We start from the raw sequence: 27000 nt of genomic DNA, 5'->3' as shown, positions 1-27000 counted from the left end.
CCGCATCTGCTGGTGAGCCTCCACCTGGGGAGGCGGGGGAAGCCCGTCCGCGTCGCTTCCCCCCGCCAGGGCACCCTTCGTTATTGAAGGAAGAAGAAGAGAATGGGAAGATCCGCACGGCGTGGCAGACTCCGCCTTGGCGCTGCCAGAGTCTTGGCGCTTCGTGTAGCCTCTGGCCTATTCGCACAGTCGTCCGCCACTGATGTCGATGGATTTTGCATGGCTTTTATAGCCCAAAGCCTACTAAAAGGACCGCCCAAAGCAGGTCAATGTTGCAACTTCGAGGGAGGAGAGGCGAGGACGGTGTCACGTGGACGTAAATGCTTTGGGATGCAGGTCGCAGCAAACTGTCATGTAAATAGTTGTTTAAAACGTGTTTTAACCTGTTCATCTTGTCGGAATGTTGTTATACCTATAAGTTATTAAAATGTTTAATCATACTACTTTGTTGGAGTGTTGTACATATTTGCAATCTAGTTAGTGTAATCGGAAAATGGTATTGTCCAATTGTGCGTGATCCTAGTCAAGTTCGGTGACGTCGATGGTGGGTATCAACAGACTTCTGGTTGTGTCTATTGGGCGGGGTGGGTGGTAGGACAGACATGTTTAGGCAGCGCGAGCGATGGGGCCGGGCTACCTCGTGGCCGTCTTGACTGTGAGCTTGGTTCCTTCCCCTAGTTCCATATATCCCACAAAGGGCTATTTCCTAGCGTTTCTTTAAAAAAAAAAAAAAGGATCCTACCAGTGGCCACTGACTCTCGGGGTCCCCCTTTGTATATTTTATGCCATAGCTTGCTATAAACTACGGCGATTAGTTCGTATTTTAGTGAACATGTCCTTATTAGGAGTGCCTTCCAGAGGAGCCGGATGGTTCACCTCTAATAAGCGGTCCGGGCAGAACCAACTACCAATCAGTGGGGAGAAGATAGGCATGACGGGTTTCAACGGGGACAAAAGTCAGCACTACCTATCTTTTCACTGCTTGCAAAGACTAGACAGAATATCTCTATTCCTCGTTATTTGTAAGCAGAGAATACCTCCAAAGAACCAATATCGAACAACTAGTGTTCGGACAATCAATCAATCAATCAATGGGGAGATAAAGATAGGCACGACGGGTTACAACGGGGACAAAAGTCTGCGTTACCTACCCTTCACTATTTGCAAAGACTAGACAGAATATTTCTATTCTACGTTATTTGCAAACAGAGAATATCTCAAAGAGCACTATTCTTCAAAACAATCAATGTTCGGACAATCAATCAGTGGGGAGATAAAGATAGGCACGACGGGTTACAACGGGGACAAAAGTCTGCGTTACCTACCCTTCACTATCTGCAAAGGGAGAGAGAGAGAGAGTATTTCTACTCCTCCCCGTTTGTAGACAGCGAATATCTCAAAGAGAACAATCAATAAGCAATACTAGTATTTCAAACAATCAATCAATTATTTCGCAATTTGTCGTGTTTCACGACCTTACCCGGACCGCGTGGACAGTTTCTCGTCTTCCGCCTCCAGCGCCTGATCGTCCTCTACTCTCCGTATTTGCCGCGGCACTCCTGATGGTTTCCTGTCAGGACCGTAGATCACTCGAGAGAGGTCTGCTCGGAACCAGTGAAGTTCGGATGATCGGCTGCCAGACGAGGGTCTATCGGGCAGGAGCTCTCCCGATCGTTGCAGTCGTTCACTCTGTCGTCGGGACCTCTCCCACTGGATCCACGTGTCGCTGATGGGCCCCACGCTTGGGACGCCAATTGTTAAAACGGTAGCGGCAGTTTCAGTCGATAACCTTTCAAGTATTGCCCGGCGGTAATCGCCTCTTATACCATTCGATGTTAAACCAATAAAGAGGCAGGCGCCGGAGACTGGAAGGCTGGAAACGAAGTTTTATTCCGTCGGAGCAGAACACATCAGATCAGACAGCAAGGTATCGTCACGAGGTGCTCTAACTGCATCTCTGAGGCCTGGCCTCTCATACACAGGTTTATGACTTTATTGCAGAGTTATCATACATGGCATATTCTTGAGATTGTCTTGGAACATGAAAGAACATCCTCGGAATCCCCACTTCGAGCTCGTTCCCACACATATCTACAGTGGAAGTCCCCACCCCACCCACAGTAGGAGATGGCTATCACACAGCTGGACATTCCGCCAATTCCCGGGGGTGTGTGCGACCGGCCGGGTCTCAGGGGGTAGGGGCTTTGATCTACTGTAATCCCTTTGATGTGGGGTGTTTCCCTTACAGTAGGGGCAATAAACTGCATCCGCAGGGCTAGGTGATGGCCTGGGATCGGTTCGGACAATGGGGCGCAGAGGAAGGGGGTTATCAAAGAGATGCATGACCATGTATGGGATGTCGGTCAGGCGCAGGGTGTGATTCCATGGCAGGGTCGCGCAGAAGGAGAGGGTTTATGGCCCGTGTATGAGAGAGCGGGGGCGGCCGGCGCGCGGGGGATGCTTGCAGCGCCAGGGGAACGTGCTGGCGATCGACAATGAGCGGGGAGAGAGAGTGGGGTGCCTAATATGGCGGCCGTGCGTTCGCTGTGCGTGGCGCTGGGGAGAGGCAAGATGGCGCAGATAATGTTCAGTTACAAGCTAAATTTCCACAACGTGGGATGGACGAGCTGCTGTTTGCATGACATTAAGTCAGGCAGCTCCCTGCTGCGCCCCTCTGAATATTGGTACCTCGGGGCAGGGCCCAGCTCGCCCATGCCCAAGGCCGGCCCTGCCCAGAACTATATTGTGGTAGGTCCAGAACTACACATTAGGGTGACCAGCCGTCCGTAAATTTCACGGACTGTCCGTCATTTTGATGTCATGTCTGTTGTCCATATTCATTCCTTTTACAGACGCCTTTTGTCTGTAATTTTGGAGAGTAATTACAGCAAGCTGTGCTATTCCCCTGCAAGAAGCCCCAAGAGATTAAAAGTTCTCAGAGGCCAGTTCGCACTTCTCTGCTGTACTTCAGAGGCTGCAGCAGCCCCCCCCCCCCCCCGAGCTCTCACAGACTGTGGACAGGCCCTGCAGCAGCCCCTCCCCGAGCTCTCACAGACTGTGGACAGGCCCTGCAGCAGCCCCCCCGAGCTCTCACAGACTGTGGACAGGCCCTGCAGCAGCCCCCCCCCCGAGCTCTCACAGACTGTGGACAGGCCCTGCAGCAGCCCCCCCTGAGCTCTCACAGACTGTGGACAGGCCCTGCAGCAGCCCCTCCCCGAGCTCTCACAGAATGTGGACAGGCCCTGCAGCAGCCCCCCCCCGAGCTCTCACAGACTATGGACAGGCCCTGCAGCAGCCCCCCCCCCCCCCGGGCTCTCACAGACTGTGGACAGGCCCTGCAGCCCCCCCCCCGAGCTCTCACAGACTGTGGACAGGCCCATTGTCATTCTGACTGAGGCTGTTTATCCTCTTTCGAATGACAATGCGCCCGCCGCCGCCTGCCTTTCGCATATCATGAGTGAGTGCCTTGGAGGCCAGTGGCTCACTTGGAGCCGGTAGATCATATTTAGTGATTACAGAGGAGCTTTCCCCAAACAGAGCACTGTGGGGAGCTTTCCCTTTGTGTAATTTGCCAATGTTGTTCACGAAGAGTGACGAGGCTGGAGCAGTGACGGGGCAGGAGCAGTGAAGGGACAGGAGAGGCAACAGGAAAGGAGAGGTGACAGGGCAGGAGAAGTAACGGGGCAGGAGAAGTAACGGGGCAGGAGCAGTGATGGGGCAGGAGCAGTGACGGGGCAGGAGCAGTGAACGGACAGGAGCAGTGAACGGACAGGAGCAGTGACGGGGCAAGAGCAGTGACGGGGCAGGAGAGGTGAACGGACAGGTGCGGTGAATGGGGCAGGAGAAGTGACCGGGCAGGAGCGGTGACGGGGCATGAGCAGAAGCAGTGACCGGGAAAGGAGCGGTGACCGGACAGGAGCGGTGACCGGAGCAGGAGCAGTGAACGGAGCAGGAGCAGTGGGGCGGGGCAGGAGCAGTGGGGCGGGGCAGGAGCAGTGGGCGGGGCAGGAGCAGTGGGCGGGGCAGGAGAAGTGAACGGGGCAGGAGCAGTGCGGCGGGGCAGGAGCAGTGGGCGGGGCAGGAGCAGTGGGCGGGGCAGGAGCAGTGGGCGGGGCAGGAGCAGTGGGCGGGGCAGGAGCAGTGACCGGGCAGGAGAAGTGACGGGGCAGGAGCGGTGACCGGACAGGAGCGGTGACCGGAGCAGGAGCAGTGAACGGAGCAGGAGCAGTGGGGCGGGGCAGGAGCAGTGGGGCGGGGCAGGAGCAGTGGGCGGGGCAGGAGCAGTGGGCGGGGCAGGAGAAGTGAACGGGGCAGGAGCAGTGGGGCGGGGCAGGAGCAGTGGGCGGGGCAGGAGCAGTGGGCGGGGCAGGAGCAGTGGGCGGGGCAGGAGCAGTGGGCGGGGCAGGAGAAGTGACCGGGCAGGAGAAGTGACGGGGCAGGAGCGGTGACCGGAGCAGGAGCAGTGAACGGGGCAGGAGCAGTGAACGGAGCAGGAGCAGTGGGGCGGGGCAGGAGCAGTGGGGCGGGGCAGGAGCAGTGGGCGGGGCAGGAGCAGTGGGGCGGGGCAGGAGCAGTGGGCGGGGCAGGAGCAGTGGGCGGGGCAGGAGAAGTGAACGGGACAGGAGCAGTGGGGCGGGGCAGGAGCAGTGGGCGGGGCAGGAGCAGTGGGCGGGGCAGGAGCAGTGGGCGGGGCAGGAGCAGTGGGCGGGGCAGGAGTAGTGACCGGGCAGGAGAAGTGACGGGGCAGGAGCGGTGACCGGAGCAGGAGCAGTGAACGGGGCAGGAGCAGTGGGGCGGGGCAGGAGCAGTGGGGCGGGGCAGGAGCAGTGGGCGGGGCAGGAGCAGTGGGCGGGGCAGGAGAAGTGAACGGGGCAGGAGCAGTGGGGCGGGGCAGGAGCAGTGGGCGGAGCAGTGGGCGGGGCAGGAGCAGTGGGCGGGGCAGGAGAAGTGAACGGGGCAGGAGCAGTGGGGCGGGGCAGGAGCAGTGGGCGGGGCAGGAGCAGTGGGCGGGGCAGGAGCAGTGGGCGGGGCAGGAGAAGTGACCGGGCAGGAGAAGTGACGGGGCAGGAGCGGTGACCGGGCAGGAGAAGTGAACGGGGCAGGAGCAGTGGGCAGGGCAGGAGCAGTGACCGGGCAGGAGAAGTGACTTGTACTTATGCTCTTTGCCTATTTATTTATACACTATTGCATGACACCCACTGATGTGTCTGTAAAGCATACCTTTTGTCCTGAATTTTTGCCCTGAATTTTGACCTCCTGTCCTGAATTTTTACACTTACAGTCCTGAATTTGAGCCCATGCCAGTTGGCCAGCCTACCACACATGCAGCTACTGCTGTCCTTGGTTGAAGTATTTGTACCCAGCGTGGTCAACCTCAAGTTGGTAATACTGCCGCAGAAGCATCATTACCATTATGTACGACCAGGCCGGGGCCGGTCACTTCAGCAGCACCAGCATCCCTTGCGCGTTGCCATGGCAGCCCTGAATTGAGATGCGCGGCCCGCCCCGGTCACCCGCGTCTGCTCGACGTGGTCTGGAACAACAGGGAGGGAGAGAGGGCCGCCTTATCTCGGAGCGGGAAAGGGCAGGCCGGCTGGACCGGGCGCTCCGGCGCGCTAACATTTCGGCTCTATCTCCTGCGCCCACCTGCACAAATGTCACCTGCGCGCGTGCAGCGCGTCCCCCGGGCGCGAGATAAAGGGGGCTCACTTCCCTCCAGTACAGAGACAAACAGAACCTTTGGAAAAACAGCCTTTTGTGAACTAACAAACAAGTTTGACTTCAGAGTTGTGTCAGCTGGTGGACTGTTGTCTTCGGACTTTCAAAGGAGGAAGAACGGAAGCCCTTAAGACCCCTCTGTACCGACTGCCTGCTCTGTTTACATTTTAGTTTCATGTGGTAAGCGCTCTATAAATGCATCTACCATTACAATGTTATACTGCAGGGGTCTGAAGATTGCGTGAGTAGCTCGTCCAGTTCAAGTTTTTTCATTACATTCGGGGATTTGTAATCCAGCTTTTACAATGGGATAAGCAAGACTACAAGTCCCAGAATGCAAAGTGAAATAACAGGCCTGGGTTAGCTGCTCACGCATGGGCCTGGGAAACTCGAATGCTCTGTTATCTCTAGAATTCCGTATTTTCCCCTAATTTTAGTAGGGAAATTAAGTGAAGCATGGGAAAATTACTTTAACCAGGATCAGACAGTTTGGGTAACTGGTGAAGCCAGGATTCATCTCAAGTCCACTAGATGCAAAGTCAACAAGTTCTCACACAGGTAGCATCTAATTTGAAAGTATGATATGCAGAATTGTGAAGGCTTTCTGTTTTTTTTTGTTTTATATAGCGCGAACTAGACCCGAGACATCGGGTATCAGAGCGCTTTAAGGCTTTGCTCATTTTGTTAAAAACACAATAACAGTGGCTCCATGGGACATAATGCAAGTAAGGAAATTGCACTCACATGCCCTGGTTGGAAAAAACAGCCACTAATTAGGGAGAAGTGCGTCCCTCAGACCCCGTGTGCCACTGCACCTGTTGCATAGTTGGTATCAGTGCTTTAAATGGGCCGGTACTCGCCGGTACTGAGTACCGGCACTTCCGAATTTTTTTAACGTCAGTACCGGCACTTCTCTGTAGCCAGGGAGAGTACCGGTACCCCGATCGGCGGCACGGCAGGCTCAGGTTAGTTTTCTCCTCCAGTGCAGGGCAGTAATTAACTCGGCTGAAGTTAAAAAGCCTGGAGTAAGTCCTCTGAATTTTAGCAGAGAGGATGAGGTCCATAGATGAAGGGGGCGGTGAAAGCGGGGGTGTCAGAGAGGGAGGGGGTGTCAGCGAGGGAGATGGAAGCGGAGTGCAGGTGTGAGAAGGGACTGTGGACGTTCAGTCGGTGGTTGATGTATTCTGGTCCCTGGTTGTGCAGGACGTTGAAGGCGTGGATCAGCTTCTTGAACTGGCGTCTCTTCTGACTGGGGAGCCGGTGGAGCTTCCTGAGGTGGGGGGGTGATGGGGGTTAGTTTAGGGAGGTCAAGGATGAGTCTGGCCACTGAGTTCTGGATAGTTTGCAGTCTCTAGAGGAGGTGTGAGGTGATTCCTACATAGAGTGCGTTATCGTGGTCCTGCCGGCTGGTGACACGGTCTTGTGTGACGGTCCGTCTGGGGTCGATGGGGAGCCACATGACGATCTTGCATAGCATGCGGAGGGCGAGGAAGCAGGCGGACGAGACTGCATTGATATGTCTTTTCATTGTGAGTTTGCTGTCTAGGATGATGCCAGAGGTTGTGGGCGTGGTCGGTCAGAGTGTGTGAGGGTTCTAGTTCGGAGGGCCACCAGGCGTTGCTCCATGGGAAATTGTTGTTCCCGAAGATCAGCACTTCTGTCTTGCCTGTGGTGAGTTTCAGGCAGTTGTCTCTCATTCAGTCGGTGATGCTCGCCAGGCACCTGAGGAAGTTGGTCAGCGTGTTGGAGGGTTCTTCTTATAGTGAGAGGATGCGTTGGGTATCGTCGGCGTTGGATACGATGTTCAGTCCATGCGATCTGACAACTTTGGCCAGGGGAGTCATGTCGGTGTTGAACAGGGTAGGCTGAGGGATGTACCTTGAGGGGCGTCGCAGATGGTACTCTTGGGTACCGAGGTGAAGGGAGGAGGCCGGGTTCTCTGGGTTCTTCGGGTGAGGAAGGAGGCGATCCACTTGAGAGCGTCCCCTTGGATTCTAATGTTGTGAAGCCTTTTGATCAGGGTCTGGTGTGATGCTGTGTCCAATGTTGCTGAGACGTCAAGGAGGATCAGGGCCGCCATTTTTCATTGGTCAAGGAGAGATCTGATGCCATCTGTGGCTGCAATCGGGGCAGTTTCCGTGCTGTGGTTGGTGCGGAATCCGGATTTGGAAGTGTCCTGAAGATTGTTATTCTCCAGCTGTTTTGTGAGCTGGTGGTTTCACAGACAGTTGTAACCTAGTAGTGGGGTCCTAGTGCTTTAGTTAAAGAAAACCAAGACTACACCACCCAGCATTCACTGGGCTATATATGGCAGCTGAGGAATGGAAACTGACCATCATTGGCTTTAAAAGCTTCTGAGCAAAAGAACTCAGAGTTTTCTCACACCTTAGCGAACAGAAAAACATGGCACATTCATTTTAGAGTCGCCAGATCGATTGGATAAAAGCACAACTATAAGATACAAGGTTAGGCCAAAGCAGTGGTGTCCAACTGAGGTCCAAGGGAGCTGGATCCATGCAAAATTTCTAGGATAAACATGCAAATGAAAAATGTAGTTTCAATGCACGTTAATTTCTCATATGCAGGCACCCTCAAAATCTGTTTGTATCAGGTGCTTCTGAAGCAACTATTGGGACACCCCAACACACCAGAGGTGGTGACGCTCCAGAGATGATGATGCTCTCAGAATATTCTGAGGACTAGTCAAAGCTGAAGACGGAACAGGTCTATTGATCGCTGATGTGGTCCCCAGTTCATCAGTATCCCTTTGGGGGTCACCCTCTCATGAGCTGGACTGTTCCTTTTGAAGCAGGACCAAGGGTGATTTTTATGAGGCAAATGCCTGTCTGTGGTGGCACAGTGAGCAAAAATGTATATATTTTTTTCTGTAGTGAGAGGTTAAAATGGCGGTAATGCTGGGGAGACTTTTGCCAAGACAGTATTAATCTTTGTTAAGGTAACAAATAGCAGAATAATACTGCCACAGATTGTGCAGCATTCCACAGAATATTTATCCCTTTCTTGCCGCATAATTTAGTTACTCTGCTGCATAATTTGGTCACCCATTGCCGAATAACTCCAGTGCGCATACATATATATCCCAAAACATGAATTTCAATATTATTTGTTAAAAATCCACGTTTTTAAGGCATGCCTAGAATGGAGTAAATTGCGTTTGGCAAGAACACCAGAGGGTAGCGAATAGCATACTTTTGCTGCTGCAACAGAAAAGTAGCTGTCCCCGAAGATGATTGTTTTTGTTCTGGGGACCGTGAGCTGAAAGAGATTACAGGAGCTCAGTGGACTTGCTGCCGGTGGAAGATGGATTTGTTGGGTGGGAAAGCAGTTTTATTCTCATATAAGGCTTTCTGCACAATTGCGATTGCTTTGAAGGTGACCCATGACTTAATTTGGAAATTGGCAACCTTTGCAGCACTGGTGGGATGTAGGCTGTCCTTGATGTCCCTGGCACCACATGGGTAGACATGTTTCGGATCAGGCGTAAACAATGTAGGTCTTCGGCTGGAGCTGTCCCAAAAAATTTAACACAGTTCTGCCTACCTGGATAAGAGCATTCATAACTGTGATATGCAGTGTAGAATCAGTTAGCAGGAGAATCTTTTTCAGAGAATGCAATTAAGCAAAACTAATGCAAGCCACATTCACTCAGCGAGTCAGTATTGCCCAACAAATCTCTTAAGTAACACACCACCTGCGTAGGAGTGGGAGGGCGACCCATGGTGTCTGGCCACAGCTGCCGGTTCCTTTTGGCTTTCATTGATGAGGATGTTAGCAATATCTCTGTATTTGTAGGGTTTAACCTCAGGAAGTTGTTTGCCATCCACCAGTGCAAGATGGAAAAGTCCTCTGCCGGGGGAGTAATACACTGATGCGGTGAATTTGAAGCATTAGCACAGAGTAGACTGAAGATAAGTGTCGCCAGCGTACATGTAAAAGCGACCTCAAGCCCTGATAAAGGAACTAGGACAGGGCACGCCTATACAGGTTAAAAAAGAGCAGAGACCGTATTGAACCTTGAAGGAGACCAGAGGTTAAAATGTGTTGTGGAGGGAAAAGGTGGTAGTGCAACTGACTTAGATCCTCCTGACACAAAGGATTTGATCCAGCTCATGACTGTACCTGTGAAGGGAGAAAGTAGGATGTTATGATCTATGAACTCAAAGTCAGCTGCCAGTACCAGGAGAAAGAACATTCTGACTTCACCTCATCCCTCTTTTACTATACCGATCCCCCAAAACAAGCCTTTCTAAACCCTTCCCTCTGACTCTTCCCCCTCCACCTCCCTTCAACTCATCCCAAACCCCCTCCTACTGCTGTGAGCTCCAAAACAAAAACAAAAAACTATTTCTAAATCCTTCCCTCTTCTATCCCTCCACTATCTTTTCAATTCAAATAACAGACTAACATGTCCACCACTCAAATTAATTTCATATTTCACTATACTAATTCAACACTAATCCTTTATGGGTTCTGAAGTAGTATGCTACTCGCCGAAAAAGCGCTTTGACGCCTCGTCAGGGGTAGGAAAACCTTTTTCCCTCTTCTATCCCCCCATTATCCTTCTCAGTCCAAAGAACTGACTAACTTTCATATTTCACTCTACTAATTCACCACTAATCCTCTATGGGTCCCGGAGTAGCGTGCTACTCGCCGAAAAAGTGCTTTGACGCCCCATCAGGGATAGTAAGCATTAAATAAATGCAATTACAATACAATTGATAACTTGACGCAGGGCCTCAATTCCATGCAGTGAACGGGTCCAAAACCTGCTCGATGCTTGTCTAGCATGAAAAACTGAGCTAATGGTTGTTACAATACCGTTTACAGACATATCATCTAACAGAAATATTGTGTCCTAAATATCGTTTACAAAAATATTGTCCCACTGGGTGTAGATTTTTCGATTATTAACTGCGATGGGTAATACTTTTATGGTTCATTTTTAGCACACAATGCCAGGCGATTTGTTGACGGCACTATTCTGGCACCACACCTTGTGGGTGTACAACTTTATGAGCTACAACAGTCTCTTTTAAGACGTCTCTTTTGTGTTCTTTCTGGCCATATGGTAGCCACATAGCCAACACGTAAGAATTGAATTGATTGCCCAGTCGGCCAGGGGTTGAAGCTTGCGCCAATGTTGGCATCTCTTTCGAAGCTTGCCCCTCTTAGCAGGACAGTAGCCCATGGCATAGAACTGCTTGCACATGCTTGTCTGGGGAAACGCGTATTCCCAGAGCCCTGGAGACAAGTGGGCTCTTTGATGGCATTAGAGCCTTGGAGATCCCCAGGGCTGCAGATGTGCTCATGCTGGCAGGAGGCCTCTGATACCGCAAGTGCACATCAAGAGGCCAGGAAAGCATTAGTGAAATGAAAGGGACCGCGTGATGATGTGGGAGTCAATATGCGGGGTCTCTCATCGGCCTTCTGTCAATGAAGCAGATGTGTCATAACTTGGAAAAACTTTTCAAAGCCAAGCCTGTAAAGCTCATGCTCCCTTTGTAGCAGAGGTTCCAGCTGTCGAGAGCCCCTTTTTTTCACTGGAGATGCAGCATGGAGGCCACTCGTGACGAGAACCCCTGCACTAAAAAACATTATTTTATTATGTGCATCCTTTTCTATAGAAGGGCATACAAAAGAAACATTTACAAAGCATATATATATAGTGCTTACTACCCCTGGTGAGGCATTGGAGCACTATATGGGAGTATCACACTACATCCGAACCCACAGTTGGAGGTGGCTTGATAGTATATATCAATGGAGAGGTGTGGCACAGTGACCAGAGTGGCTGACTCCAGGCCGTGGGCTCTCTTTTCGATTGTAATCACAATTGAAGAGAGGGGGGGACAAGGAACTTGTTTAGAATACGGTCCCGGACCAATGCTCCTAAAGACACATGTAAAATACTACAGATGGTACCGGTTCCTAAATCTTTTACGGAGTAGCAGCAGCAGTTGTGCATGAGGGTGTGTGGGCCAAATGGTGATAGTGAGATCTCCCCGACAGAGAGCCCTCTTGTAGGGCCCGTGAGGGACTGCTGCGCCACCCCCACGAAGAGCGGTGCCCAATGATGATGCTCTACACCTGAAAAGGTGTGTGAGGGCACAACACAAACAGGAGTACCACTCCCCACTCCCACACATTCATTTCTTTTTTGGAGACACCTTAATCCCCTCCTTTTGTTCTCTGCAACCATAACAGGCTGCTGTCCCTATATCTCCCTTTAGGAACTGGTACCATCTGTAGTACTCTCTTTTCCATTGTTAGCCCAGCATCATGTGACTCTGGGCAATAGCTCACTTAATCTCCACGACGGCCACCAGCGCCTGGATACCCTTAGAGGTGATAACTTTGTGCTTATCAAATATGAATTTTAATTTAATTCTAATTAGTTTTTTTTGCTTTACTCATTAAAGGCAAATTGGTTTATGTTTGTGCTTGCGAGATCTAAGCATTTAATCCAGTTTTATCATAAAAGTAGATTAAAAGAAGTACAAATAATAGAGGTAACATGTCAGTCACCAGTGGCATGTGCCCATGCCAGTTGAATGGGTAGTTTGAGAGAGGTTTGAATAAAGTTAAGAAAGTTCATGGAAGTTTGAAAGGTCCGGGTAGAAAAATCTGACTTTGTTACATGGAAGCTGGGAGCAAGAACACAAAAATGCATTATATTGAGAAGGCAATTTATGTCCAGGCGTGCATACATGACATGCATCATGCGGTATCAGCCAATCAGAAAACAAGACCAGGCAGATAGAGTCATTAAAGGATTGCTAGAAGCTGAGAACACACAATGCCTTCACGTCACTGCCCTCACAGCACTGCATGCTTAAACTTTCCTTGTTGCTCTCACTGCTGACATAAACCCTCACACTCTCAATAAACTCTCTTCCCTCAGTGTCTTCACTGCTTCCCTGGTCCTCAGTGTCTGGTAACTTTTGCTGCTTTCTGCCAACTGTAGTTTTCTCTGCAAATGCCCTTCCTACACTCACTTACCCTAAATACATATAGTGCTGTCAGTGATCTTACTCCCCTAACAGCTAGGGTGACCAGATGTCACCTGGACAGTACTTTTCCATTCCTGGACTTTGCTTTTACATTTTCAGTGCATTCTGGGAGTTGTAGTCTTCGTTTATTTTAATCACGACAATTTTACCCACGCACATGATAACTATGATAAGCAAAAGCAAAGTCCAGGAATGGAAAAATGTGTCTGGGTGGTGTCCTGTGACATGGAGCCATGTGGTCACCCTATTCACAGCTATTACTACTCTCACTGCTGGTAATGTACTCATTGCCTGCTCTACATTCTCTCACTAGCTTTACTTATCCAAAGCTCCCAAGTTTCCCAGACCCATGTGAGTAGCTTATAGGTTAGATATTTCGCGTTGAATTCTGGGACTTGTGTACCTGTTTATCCCATTATAAAATCTGGACTACAGGCAGCTTAATTTGAGCCGGTGGTTTCTGGCGCTTGGCACCAGCACTTAATTGTCAACACTAGCACTTATGACAGTCTGCCACATGGTGACACTGTTTGTCTGATTTAACAAGCAACAGTTGTTTAATAATTCAATATACATTAAAAATGACCAATACCTGCTGCCAAAGCTATTCTTATAGCTTTGGGGGCCTGGAAAAGTCTGGACTGTCACTTTTCTAGGGGCGTGATGGTTAGTAATTGTGTTGGTACTGTCCACGGCAGCATAGCGGGGGCAATATGAGGTGCAAGTTTTGGCGGCTCTGTCACTTATTTTTTATTCTTTTTTTTTTTTACAAATTAAGCGCTGATGACAGGTCCCAGAGTGCAAAGACAAAACCTGGGCTGAATGAGTTGCTGACGCATGTATCTGGCAACCTTGAGACATCTCCTGGCTGGCAATGCCCAATCGTCTGCCTGGCTCCACAAAGGGCAGGCCCAGCTGCAGTTCACGTGAGGCTGTGCGCACACCCCATGGGGAGGAAACAGTTAACTACCTGTCCCAGTTACTGCTGCCCCCGGGGCTAGCGAGCTCATCAGCTATTCTGCCAGCCCATGAATCTTTAATCAAGAAACTTCTTCAAAATCAAAAGCACTTTATAAGGATATTTCGGACGTGCATGCTCAAAATTCAAAAAGCACACTGAGGTCGGCAGGAGTCAAAGCACTGTCGGAGACTAAAAGCCTTTCATTTATTAATCTGGATTTTTCTACAGCACAGACATCATATAGAGGTGACAGACTGCTTTACATAGGAGTGCATGCAACCCTACCAAGTTTCTCAGGTCCGTGCGTGATGTACTGCTCAAAGCCTCTTTTTAGGTCTCGCCTAGGCACTGCTTTTTTCTTTGAAACATGCAGTATTCAGATATGGAGTTGAAGCTCCGTGCATTTTCTGCCCATCTTTACAATTGGCTCCTGTTACTGTCCTTTTAAAATGGTTGCTTTTGATTTGTGAATAGGCTTAGTAGTCCCTCCTTAGTACCGCCTTTTCTCCTTTTGTAACATTCCATGCGTACTGGCCCTCTTACATGTGTTGTTACTCTGTATGTTTTATTTACAGTCTGTGAGCACTATTTTCTTAAATGGCTTTCTCCTATTGCAGACACAACATGCTTTCCTGGAACCGCTTATGTCTTTTTAAGCAGCACATGTGCCCTTTATCTTATCTTATGTGTTTTGCTTCAAGAATGGCAGGCGCGCCATTAACTCTGCTCATAAAATTATATATATATATATTTTATAAGGCACTGTGCTTTTAAGACGTGAGCAAGGCACCTTGTGGTTCAAGAATGACAGCTGTGCATTTCTTTTGCTATGCTCAGCTTGCCAAAATCAAAAACATGCAAACAGTGGAGCCCGCGGCTTGCGGCCCCTCATCCCCGTCCCGCTCCCCCAGGTGCCGCGCCTTAGGTTTGAGATCAGCTCCCACTTTGAAATTAACAACATGGGCGCCTGCTTGCACTTTAACAACATAAGCTTTTTCTATATGTGAAATCGTCATCGCGCTGCCTCCATTCTAGGAAGCATTGTGCACAAGCAAAAGGAGTACCTTCCTGGTTGCCAAGGCTGTTCTGAGAGTATACGGCAGATACTTGCCAGGGCGTATGCACATTGTGCAATGACTTGGGAGGGGGCGGCACACGCAGAGTGAGTGATCGAGAGAGGAACATGAATGGGCCAAAATGGCCGATACTGTGCTGGTGAGAGGGGATAGGCGGGGCAAGGATCCATAGAGGGGCAGTTGGGAGGTGGAAGCCGGCAAAAGGATGCGGAGAAGTAGAAGACTTCGGGAGTTGAGTTATCCAAATGCGCGAAGTACAGAGCAAGAAGCAGCAACACATTGCCCGCCCACCTGCCTGTTGTTCTTCATGCCCAGGACTATAACAATACACTTCCTGTTTTCCAGTCTAGGGGCTAAGAATTCAAGTGCAGTATTGTCAAAGTTGTTTTTTGTAGAATAGAATTTTTGTAGAATTAGTTATTTGTAAAGGTCGAACGATGCACAATTTAATCATTTATTGGTACAATTGCAGTACTCTGCTAACTTGACTGTTTCGAGCAGGGCTATATTGTGCCGGGTTTGTTTAAACTTGTAATATATGCTCAGATTTGTTACATATCAAAAGATGTGAAACGGAATCACGTGCAGCAACATTTTCACAATTATATTGCACGCAGCCCAGAAAAGTCATGTTTTGTAAAAATAAAGTCTGCGCCATTTTGTGATGTTGGACTTGGCTGGAAGCCTGTTTGTTGGTTATAAACCAAAAACAAAGGCCCCACTATTTGGTTGAACTGTTTTAGCATTGTGTCCAAAGAAAAATCAATCAGGAACTACAGCATTTGATACAAATGTCAGCTGCTGGCATAAACTTGATATTAAGGGCCTTGAGTGGTAATGAGTTTAACTAAGTCCCTTCCCCTCTAACAGAGCCGCTGCAACTGTTTTGTAAATATTATCATAAGCATTGTATAATGCGATAATGTGCCTATTAGTGTCAAAGCCTCTGTTTTAAACAACAGTAGCTATTACAGCACCCAGCATAATGTTGTACATGGCTAAATACTATACGGTCCCAAATGTGAGATCGATTGCATTGCAAATGCTTGTTTTTCTTTGCATTGTGGGACTTGAAGTCTTGTTTATGACATTTTAAAACAGGACTACAAGTTCTAGAATTCAAACAAACCTGGACTGGGACAGCACATTGTGCATCGACCTGGAAAACCCTGGCAGCTATAGAATGTATGGGCACATTCTGTTTACAAATTTACAATTTACAGAATTCCCAGTTCCATCCATGATTTACTCATCCAGGAAAGCTTTTATTTTTTTGCTTTCTGGGATCTGTAGTCTTGTTTACCCCATTTAGCGACCTGGGACTACAAGTTCCAGAATGCAAAGAAATTCCTGGATAGGATGAGCTACTCACCCACGGACCTGGGATACTTCAGAGCTCTGTATTTACGATGGTCATGTGACATTTTGGCAAGGGGTTACAGGGTGCGAGACAGAATGATGTTGTAGTAGTTCTGTATAAGTGGTCCTTGCAGCTAGCCATTAGACAGGTCTGTGAGAAGCTGAAAGATTCCAGTATGCCTTGTTGGAAGCTGTTACCATATCCAATTGCGAAGACCAGAAACGTAGGTAATTAATATACCATCACCACCTGCTGGAGGAGACAGACTTTGGCTCTCTTCAGCCACAAGGTACCCCGCAACCACTTTGCTCACCAAACACAGTCCTCGTCCGAGTGTATTGTGCAGCAAAGGGTCCCTTCTCGCCAGGACAAAACTTTACAAGCATTGGCCAAAAATAACGAGTAACCAAAATTAAATTAATTGATACCCATACGATTGCATTTCTCATACCATTTCTTGGATAACTGGTGTCACATGTCAAGAGCAGTCCAATTCAATTTTTATTATGATTTGGAACTCCAAAGACTTCCAAATAAAAATATACAAGAAAAACTCTAATATACCAAATCATCCAGAACTTAATAACACGGTAAAATACATACAAGGACCTAACAGTTGCAGATTTCATTATACAGTACAAAATTCAGCATTAGACAAAACACACAAAAAAACTCCACATGTAATAAAAGTACGAGATGTATAAAGTGCAAGTGCACATATATAAACCCAATTGCACAAATCATTTAGAATATAGTGCTAACTAACCAAATCAGTGCCAATGGTTGTACCATTTAAATACTATAACAACTTCAACTGTACAATTCAAGGTCCTCTAAAATTCTACTTATAATGTGCAAAGTATGTTGCCTCAAGGGGACCATGTTCAACATACCAAAGCTCAACACAACACTGGTCTTAAAAAACTACGTCGTAATGGCTGTAGTGGGGAACAGACGAGTAACACATGATTTAAATCCTGCACCAGGTTTCCACATAGGTGTCAAAGTCTGTCCTCCATGGCTAATCCCTACTATGCCCCTGATTCTCCCCGGAGTGATAGTTGCACTCTATAAATATTTTCATTAATTTTCATTCACTCATTCATTCGTAATTCGCATGGGGAGAAAATTCAACCTTAGCAACAGGATAGTTCTGCGCACTTCATGGGGAAGGTTCCATACAACATACAGTTGAGGTTGTTTATACATACTACTCCCCACTATTGTGCCATTACTGGAATGCCCTGAACACAGTACAGTATCTCTTTTGCGACAGACTTCATAAATTATTTTTTTGATTAGAGTTTTCAAGACTTGTTTTGGAAGAGAGCTTATGCCATTATGCCCGATTTCAAATAAGCCTACGGCTTTCTCACAATTCCTGAAGACAACGTTTTTCCCCTTCAGGCAGGAAAATGTTTCCTGTCTTAGTGCAGCCCGTATAGGGTTCTCATCACTATTCGCGAACACGTAAGTCGAGAGGAGCCCGAATTTGAGCCGGATGGCCGATATGGATGCTTCGCAATTCATATTACAAATTTGGCGCCAAATGCGCCCTGCCGCCTTCTCAAAAAAGTCCACTGTTGTTTATCCACTGATCCACTGGTGTTACTCAGTACAGGCAGGATTTTAATTTTGTAAACTGATAAAATGTGTGCAAAATGTCTTTGCCCGCAGTATTTATATAGCCTACCAAGTGCGGAGGCCTGAGATATTGCCTTACTTCTGCACTGGCCAATGTGATCACTGCTAGAACACTTGCTTGTAAAAATTCTTCCTAAGTAAGGGTACAACTTCACTACATCAAGTTTATCTTTCCCCAGAATCCAATACATATTTTTCCTAACCCTGCATTCCAGAGATCTAAAACCCATGATTTTACTGTTTGAGGTATTTATTTTTAAGAAATGATCGTCAGAGTAACGGCCTAACTCGTTAAGACGCCTTTGTAAACCTATCGGAGTTAAGTCCAACAGGATAGCGTCATCCGCACAAAGTAGACAGCTCTGTTACATTGTTCCTAATTTCGGTGAGTCCCCTTTGCAGTTACCCACCCTACTTGGCAAGTCATTAATATAATGAGGAGAGGAGCTAGTAAGCACCCTTGCTTCAACCCATTATGGGTCTCCACTTCACGCGACAGGCCTTGATTGCCTCCCATCAGGACCTGAGTCCAAGTTGAGGAAAACAATGCAATGATCAATCCGAGCAAATGCACGGGAATCCCCATTGCAGCCAATTTCCTCCACTTTGTACCTTGGTCAACCCGGCTGAAAGCTGTGGCGAAATCTATAAAGGCAGTATACAAGGCCAGTCCCTTGCCTATTGGATATTTTTCGATCAAGATTTGCAGGGCAGTAATATTATCTAAAGTGCTGCTATGCTTACGGAACCCCGCTTGCTCTGCAGGGACGAGGTCATTACCCAAAGCCCAGTCCTGGAGAAATATGCTCTTAGCAAACAGTTTTCTGGTCGCATCCAGTAACGCGATCTGCCTAAAGCTAGCAGGGGACGTTTTGGGACCCTTTTTAGGTCGAGCCTGTAACATTGCGCATGCGCTGTTCTGGCGAAGACTTTATGTAGGAGATTTCGAAAACTAACCTAAGAATCGCACACGCTCGTGTGTGTGCTTTTTGTTTTGGCCTACGCTATTGGCCTTTGCATGCGTCTTTTTAACAAAGACAGCACGCAATTGGCCAAAGGCGGGCGAATTGCTCCGCCCATGGCCTATTGATGTCGGTTACCCGCACAGCCGGCATGTGGTTTCATTTATCGTGCCCAGCCACGGGTGCAATAATTGAAACCAGATGTCTCGCTGTGGTGCGCGCGCACCACTAGTTTATGGCTGTAGAGGTGTTTGCAAAGCGGGTGATTTTATTAAAGTTAATCGAAAGCATGTTTGGATGGAGAAATAGATGCTAAGACACAGCCTATGTTCACCCCAATTATCTTGTCTTTAAGTAGTCTGCTTCCGCTCTTAGTTCATCTCCCTTCACGACTCCTGGTTTCACACACCCTTGCTTTACATGTACCATTTTTAGTTGTTCTCGGCAAATGCACCGACTCCAGTATTTCCACCGTCCTTTTAGCACAGCAGTATCAATCCCTATTTTTCAGTATGAGTCGCCTCTCTCGGCGGTATGAGACGCAGCGCTGAACCCCACAGAACAGCAATATAGAAGTGATTGTCTGCAGCCGTGGACTGTCTTCTTGGTAGTGCTCGAATCCTTTAAATGTAAAGATAATGATGTGGCGAAGACTGTCACCTCAACCCCTGAAACTGTGATTGCTTCATGTTGTCGCCTTTGTTATGCAGGGGGCACCAGGGCACTGCTGGCCAGGGCTCGGAATAGTGGCGTTTTGAAGGATTGCATTTAAGTGGGCCGTGAGAAGGCTTGCACAGAGGCTCCGATTATACTTCGGCATTCTAGCTGCTACTCCATCAGCCCCGGGGACTCCAGGCTACTTTGGGCCACTGATCTGGGGTTCCTTTAAAACAACTGTGAATGACCCATTTACCACTGAGGTCAGATTTATGGGGACACATGATCTATTTATTAAGGATCGATAACTCCATATCAGAAATACGCTTTAACTACTTTCTGCTTTCTCAATAATCCTTCGATTTTTGCCGCGCCTACCAAATCTAAATGCTGAACACGGTTTACAACACTCCTCCTCATAAAACGTACCTTCTGCATCTTATGTGCACAGCGGCCATCCTCAGTTCCGTCTCAAGGCTGAAACTTAGAAGCTCTATGGTCACCCTAACCGATAAGCCATTTATTGAATCCCTGGATTTTTTTCTATTGTTGTCCTTACCCCATGGCTGCAGCGAAAACTCAACGAAATGTCGATTAATGAAACGGAGATGGTGGGCTGTGCCTCCTTTATTACCAAATTCATCCCTAAACAAGCATTTGCAATGCAATAGGTCTCGCATTTACGCGAGTTTGAGCTATTGACATTGCAAATAACAAAGCCTTTTATTTTTGGTTTTAATCTATAAGTAAATGGCATTGTCATTTACAATGCCAATAGCTTAAACTCGTGTAAATGCGAGACCTATTGCATTGCAAATGCTTGTTATATAATGGAACCACAATGCTTCGTCTCCAAGAGGGCAGAATATTCCCATGTGCATATCAGTAAGAGAACACTGGATAAAGGAAATGAGCCCATGCAGAGCTATCTTGTTTCATTATAGCTATCAGTAGATCCCCCGGCCCATCGCACCTGAGTACCTTGCCCCTTTAATGAAGTACTCTATGTCCTTACAGGAAGGGGGTCCGTAAGCATTCCCCAAGGAAGACTCAGTAGTTAGCTCCAAATTGAGCCCATTCCTAGAGGTTAATGCATATAACTGTGAGATATATTGGGTCCACTCTGCATCTGACATTAAAATGGCTTCCGCCTTAATTCTACTATCATAGTATTCGACTATTAGAGCCCAATATTTACGTGAGCCCCCGCAATGTGCAACCTCTCTCAGTTTAATCCAGTTTGAATACTCCACCCCTCTATGTTCAGATGCCTTCATTCTTGTTCTTACCCGCTTCGATCTGTTGATTTCCCTTTGCCTAGTCAAAGATGACTGCTTAAATTGATCCCTTACTAAGGCATTTAGCTCCAGGTTTAACTTTTTTACCTCCTATGATGTGACCACTGGGTGGTTAATTTCAACAGCTCATGTCTTCCTTCCACATGATCTAAATAAAGCCAAATACTACTCAAACCAGGTAATGGTATTTTCCTGTATTGGACCAGAACTCACATTTTTAACAAGCCTCCCTAAACATGGACCATTTTTATTCGACCAAAAGGTACGCCCATTTGTTTATTTACACACAATGTTATCGTCTCTGGGATTCCAGAGCTCCAGTGTCTTGAGTTCCAAGTTGACATCCACTGATAAAATACCGTGGTCACTCAAGTTTGTCCTCAGTACTTTAAACTGAGTACATGAGCTAAAGAGTTGATAGGATTCCACCATATAGTCAATTAGTGACTGCCCCGAGGAGCATGAAAAGTGATGGAGGCTGGGGAGCCCTCTGGGAATCTCCCGTTAAAAATAACAAGATCATTAGTTCTCAGACAATCCAAAAAGCTCAACCCCCACCTATCCGATCTGATATGGCCGGGCAACGTTGTTTCAGGGATGGTCCATACATCTTCCAACTCTCGATTACAAAAGGCCAGGGAAGAACAGTTTGAAAGTTTGGCATTGAAATCTCCCACCACCAATGTCAATGTGCACTCTGCAGAGTTACTAATTTTATGCACAAAAGAAAAAAATGGATTCAACCAGAGAGTCAGACGCCCTCCCAGGGGGAGTATATCAACTTACCAATAAAAGGGTTGGACACTGATCTTGTATCTCACTACCCAAAGTGAGTTAAATGCACATGATGGATGGAGAAAAACCAGAGGATTCCAATTTATACTGCCGCTGAGTGAAATAGTTAGACCTCCACTTGCCTGGCCTTTTACTGAAGATTTTGCTGAACAATAAAAAACAAAAACATTCTCAAAACTAAAGTCTGCACAACTCCATGTTTCCTGAAGGCAAATGATCTTTGGATCATATGTCATTAGGTAACTTAGCTTAGGGGTGTCAGGTTCCAGGACAGACTTTTTCCCAAGGGGCTACCTCTGCAGCATAGGGAGTTTTGTATTTTTTTTGGAAGCATTCAGTGAACAGCTGCCCAACTCTACTGGGCCAGTTCAACTTCCCCTCTGGGTTTGGTGACCCATTGGTCCTCATATCCCACAATATTAATCACTCTTTTCCCAGTAAAACTGGCAACCACGATTTTAATATCTTTCAGATTTGCAGCCCCTACTATTAGATAACACTCCACCTAAGCCATGATGGTCTTTCCTACGGGATTCAATCTGCGCATAAACTGGCTCCTCGAATGGGAAAACATCAATCCCATTTTTCCTGAAATGATCGACATTGGCCAAGACTAACATTGCAATTATCCCAGAACTAAAGGTTACTCTGGAATTTGGGAGTCCATTTCGCGGGTATAAGAGTAAGGTTATTCTGGAATTCGGGAGTCTACTTTGAGGGTCTAAGAGTACTTACTCAATATCTCTAGTTGTTACCAATCTCAGGTCCTCAATTTCAGATAATAACTGCAAAAGGAAACTTCCATTAAGTGGGCCCAGTTCTCTATCAAACAAGGAAGCAAAGATCCGAGTGTTAGATACTTGTCCTGGCCCACGTCCTGCACATACCCTATCGCTCTGCCTTTAATCAGCCCCCGATTCCGACATTTGTGCTAAAGGAGAAGTAAAACCAGGTCCCCCCCTTCATGAAACCTCCCTTGATTAGCATCTATCCGTACAGGGAGAGTATCTGTACGAGAAAGGTTTGGGGGAAAACTATCCACATATACGCCCTACCTCTGGCGGAACATCATTCGCCTTTACTGCTAAACTCTCTGAATCAACCAGTCTATCCTTGATTCATGGTTCTCCCATTCAGTGCCCAATCCCCCCCCCTGTTGTATCCAGTTATCCCCATACCCTCATGCCCTTCCTATTGCCTTAATCCCCCCATGCAGGTTCTTCTATCATAATAGAGGGAGGGATAGGATTTAACTCCGGGTGCCCCAAATCCTGACGTGCATGGGACCTAACAGACTTGGACTAATTTCTATTTTGGGGCAAAGTGGTAGTATCAGGTTCCACAGATACCATAGAAAACCTCAATTTTTTGGCTTATGTTTTGTAATATTCTGAATCCTATTCTTCTCCTTCCGTACTTTTAACCCATTACTTTCTGAATGAGCGGTACCCTCCCCAGGGGGAACCGCATCTAATTAAACCCAAGACTGTTTAACAAAGTAAGGGTCATTTGATGGAGCTTTATCACGAAACATACATGTGTTCCCTTTTAAAAAAAATATTAAATCGACAGAGAATTCTTAAGTGCTGATGCATTCGCGTTCTCCCCTAAAACAACAGTCGAATGATCCCCAGACACTTGATTTTCGGGGGTGGTACGAGACATATTATCTAACGTAGGGATATCTCCCGGCAGCCCACTTGAAAAGGCCCCAGGTCATCCCAAGTTCCCATTTGGATTCGCTTTTCCATCACCCCTATGTTAGTCTGGGTTGCCTGAGATTTCACATCCTTACCCTTTTCTGCCTTTCCTGGACAAGAACCGGCAAGGTGGGGTACTGCACCCCCATTAGAATCGGGGACAGTACATCCAACACGTGATCAGAGCTAGCAGTTGATTTCTCTAGCAGAGATAAAATTGACGAGAGAATCCTCTCTAAAGCATAAAATATATCAAAATGAGTGCTCCCTCCCCCATTTCATTTTGACACCCTTGTTTGTTAATTGCCATGTGTCTTGTGCCCCTTTGTTTGCGGGCGCCTCTAATTTCGATAGTCCCAATAATCGTGAAAGAGAAACACTAGAAGGAGTACTGCTGTACAAAGCTGGCATACGAAGGCAACTAACAGAATAGTCCGCCGACAGTCTCAATGCAGATTCTTGGGCACCCAGTGATATTAAATTGGCCTCCATTCATTGATTTTTTCCCCATGTATATAGCAATGTCCGGCAGTGTAAAGTCCTCTAAATCCCCAGGGTCAAAACTGCAATCATCCCCACGTTCCTCATTCTGAGATACTCGAGGGAGCTCTTTAAGAGGAGAAAGACCTGATGATGACTCCGCAACATTTAAGGGGCTAGTTATAACCACTGGGCTCAAGGACTCCAGCGTGACAACAGGTTCAGACAACAACTAAGCACCAACGTTGTTTATTTTGGGTTTAACCTTAACCTCTTCCATCCTCATGACGTCTCCCGGCCGTCATGAGTCACGATGGGCGTGTGCGGACGACGGCCGGGAGACGTCATGACCACGCCCGCGATCGGAATGTCAGCACTGCGGGAGCGCTGCGGCGGAATTTGCGCCGCAGTGAAGAGGTGAACATCCTCCATATCAATGTCCATTCCATTTCTTCGACCGCTACAGTTAAAGCGCATTGGTCAGTAGGCTGGGTTGGAAGAGTGGATTCCACTACGTTCTGTGTGATGAACTTAAGCTGATGCGGAACTACACCTGAGAAAGGACGGTAACTGTGCCCAGCTCAGCTACATTAACCGCACCTGGAGCCACCCCTGTTTCTTAATCCTTAGCACTGAGCCCCTCAGTCCCTTTGAGAACATGGACAGAAAAGAGGGATGGTCTAGGGGCTTCTTCCGCCTGATGGTTTTTAGTAATTTGGGGGGGCTGAAGTGGCTGAGTGTAGGTCCAGCTGACCCTGAGGCTGGCCCTGGTGTTGACCCTGAGGGTGCGATTAAATGACCATAGGGCATTTTTCACCTTCAAAAACTACGTGGATTCACCAAGAGAGAACCTTACTACTCGTCCAAAAGTATCACTGATGCCGCTGGTGTTCTCTGCCCTTCGCTCTGCGACGCTTTCCTTCTCAATCCATCCATTCCACCTCCTCAAGAATCGAAGGCTTGCGGGGCATGGGTGGGCAAGAAGCTTAAAAATGAGAAAAAAATGAAATTAATCTGAACTGGGAGCAACCCCCTCCAAAGGGGTACAATCCGCACCAACCTAAAGCTGGCCGCTTCCGCACCGCCAAGGAGATGGGTTGCGGCCTAGGCCTCCCCAGCACATATAACACTCAATATAAGTGTAAACTCACAACTTTCCGCTGTATCATGACACCAAATAGCTGCTGAAAACAAGGCCAGCCCAAGTGACCAAAAGAGACAATAAATAAATAATCAAATAGGAAAACAAAGTCTCCCTCTGCAGAGGAGAGAGGACAGAGAAGGGTGTGAAATATAGGCACTGCGGGGAGAGCGTGGCGTTAAGACAGAGAGGGCAGAGGCGCCTACAAGTGTCTACAGGCTCGAGCCACCAAAATAACGAAAACAAAATAAATAAGACAGGTGTTATGTTATTAAAACTTCTATAGCGCACGATTACCCAGAGGTGCCTTGGCGCTGGACTGAAACGACCCTGCAATTCCTGCCTATCTTAATTCTGAAATAGCCACTTCTTTAGATTTTTCCTAAAAACGACCAGGGGGTTGGAGGCTCTTACTGGCACATGCATCAAGCTAGGATTTTGCGAGTCCTTAATTGTGAATATTAAGGATTCGCAATTAAGGACTCGCAAAATCCTATGCATGTAGGAATGGCTATAATAATAGCGATTCCTACACATTCTTTATTTGCGACTCGCAAATTGCGAGTCGCAAATAAGGAATAGCTTCCCATTCATTCCTGTGGGCCTAGAGGCCCAAAGGAATGAATGGGAAATTGCAAGCGCAATTTGCGAGTACCAATAGGTACTCGCAAATTGCGCATGCAATTTCAGGGTGCAAGAGTGTCAAAAGGACACCCTGTTGCACCACTGGAATTGACCTGTGCACATATGTTGCGCACACACATGCGCTAAGGGCATGTGTGTACACAACATGAAACTTTGAAAAATACACAAAAGTGCTTTTTTCAAAGGTTTTGCAAATTACCATGAAGTTTAATTTCATGGTAATTTGCGCACCCTATTAGCCAAATCACTAATTTGTTTACTTTAATGCGTTGCATTTAAGGAATCTCAATTTGAGATTCCTTAAATGCAATCGCATTTTAAGTAATCGCAATTTAGAGATTACTTAAATTGCGATTTTTGCATTTGGGATGATGCTGAGAATCTTCCCGTTTGCGACCGGTTTTTCTTTTGGTGCATGTGCTTGTTAGTTCCTTAGGTAGCGTGTTCTTCCCTGACGTGCAAACTGCACCTGCCTAACGTCGCCCGTCTCTGCACAGCCGGGAACGGAACCTCACCCCCGCGACCTGTTGCTGTTGCAGTTTGTACTTTATGTCCTTCACTCGCCTCAATAAAATGGAGCGTAATGAGCCCCTTGACTCCAACCTCCTGCACTCCCGCTCCTCTGTTCCACTGCGCGCAGCACTGCACAGCACAGGCTCGACGCGGCTCCCGCGCGCTCGCTCCCGCTGCGTCCGCTGCGTCACAAAACCTTCGGCCAACAGCAGTCATTCCTGTCAAAATATCTTGGTTTTATGCCTGAACTCCTAAGATTCCCCTGGAACGATGCGCCAGAAGGCATGGGCACGGATGCACAATAATTTGCGACTTTGCAATCAGAAATAGTCAATAGAGATTTCTTAGCGCCTCTAATGGCGCTGCCGTGAATGGAAGGTTTAATCCTATTATTCATGTTTTTTGGGCCAGGTTTTGCTGACATTTAAATGCCAGGCAGCTGATCTTGTGATAATTCTTTTGTTGAGTGGCAGCCAAGACAGAACCTCTCCTGTAGGGGAACACATGGTTCTGCTTGTGTAATCTGCAAACCAGCATTTCCACAGTTCAAACAAATGTGCACTGCTGCAGCCACTGTGGTCTTTTTGTGTTGTGGACCAAGAGAGACTGTCAGCGAAGCTGTCGCTAGGTAGGGATTGAGATGGTCTGTGGGGATAACGCCATGTATGAGACTGATGAACAGTTCCATGCCGGTGAACGCATGAACTACACTCCAGAACTGGATCTATCCCTTGCCGGCAGCATGCTCACTTCTCGCAAACTAGATTCTTGCGCTGTTTTACTGGCTGCTGTCCACTTGGAACCTCTGGTTTTCTCTCTGGGAGAGGTTCCCACACCTTGTCCCTGCTCGAGGATGCTGATGCTATTTTTATACGTGTCGCCTCGATCATTGTAAAGTGCTCTGATACCCGCAAGGGTCATGTTCGTGCTATATAAAACTTTATAAATAAATAAATAAAAAGTAGGATCTATTAAATCATAGCTTCCAAGTGACCCATAACACGTGTGACTCCTACAGC

The 27000-nt window shown here is 47.6% G+C and overlaps 1 long non-coding RNA gene across 2 annotated transcripts in view; it reads left to right on the top strand.

Moving 5' to 3' along the window:
* The window catches only part of LOC146772407 (uncharacterized), a 60940-nt gene that overhangs the window by 12877 nt on the left and 21063 nt on the right, over positions 1 to 27000 (top strand). The window contains exon 1 of one of the 2 annotated variants that reach the window (XR_014972356.1): positions 5487 to 5898. The exons of the other annotated variant lie outside the window; for it this stretch is intronic. This is a non-coding gene — a long non-coding RNA (uncharacterized LOC146772407). Of the gene's footprint in view, positions 1 to 5486; positions 5899 to 27000 lie in introns of those variants that run through there. 2 annotated transcript variants of the gene reach the window in all.

Source organism: Triturus cristatus, chromosome 12 (assembly GCF_964204655.1).
Source record: "Triturus cristatus chromosome 12, aTriCri1.1, whole genome shotgun sequence".
NCBI classification, from domain to species: Eukaryota; Metazoa; Chordata; class Amphibia; order Caudata; family Salamandridae; genus Triturus; species Triturus cristatus.
The sequence above is the reverse complement of the archived record's forward strand: the minus strand, read 5'-3'. Positions and strand labels throughout refer to the sequence as shown.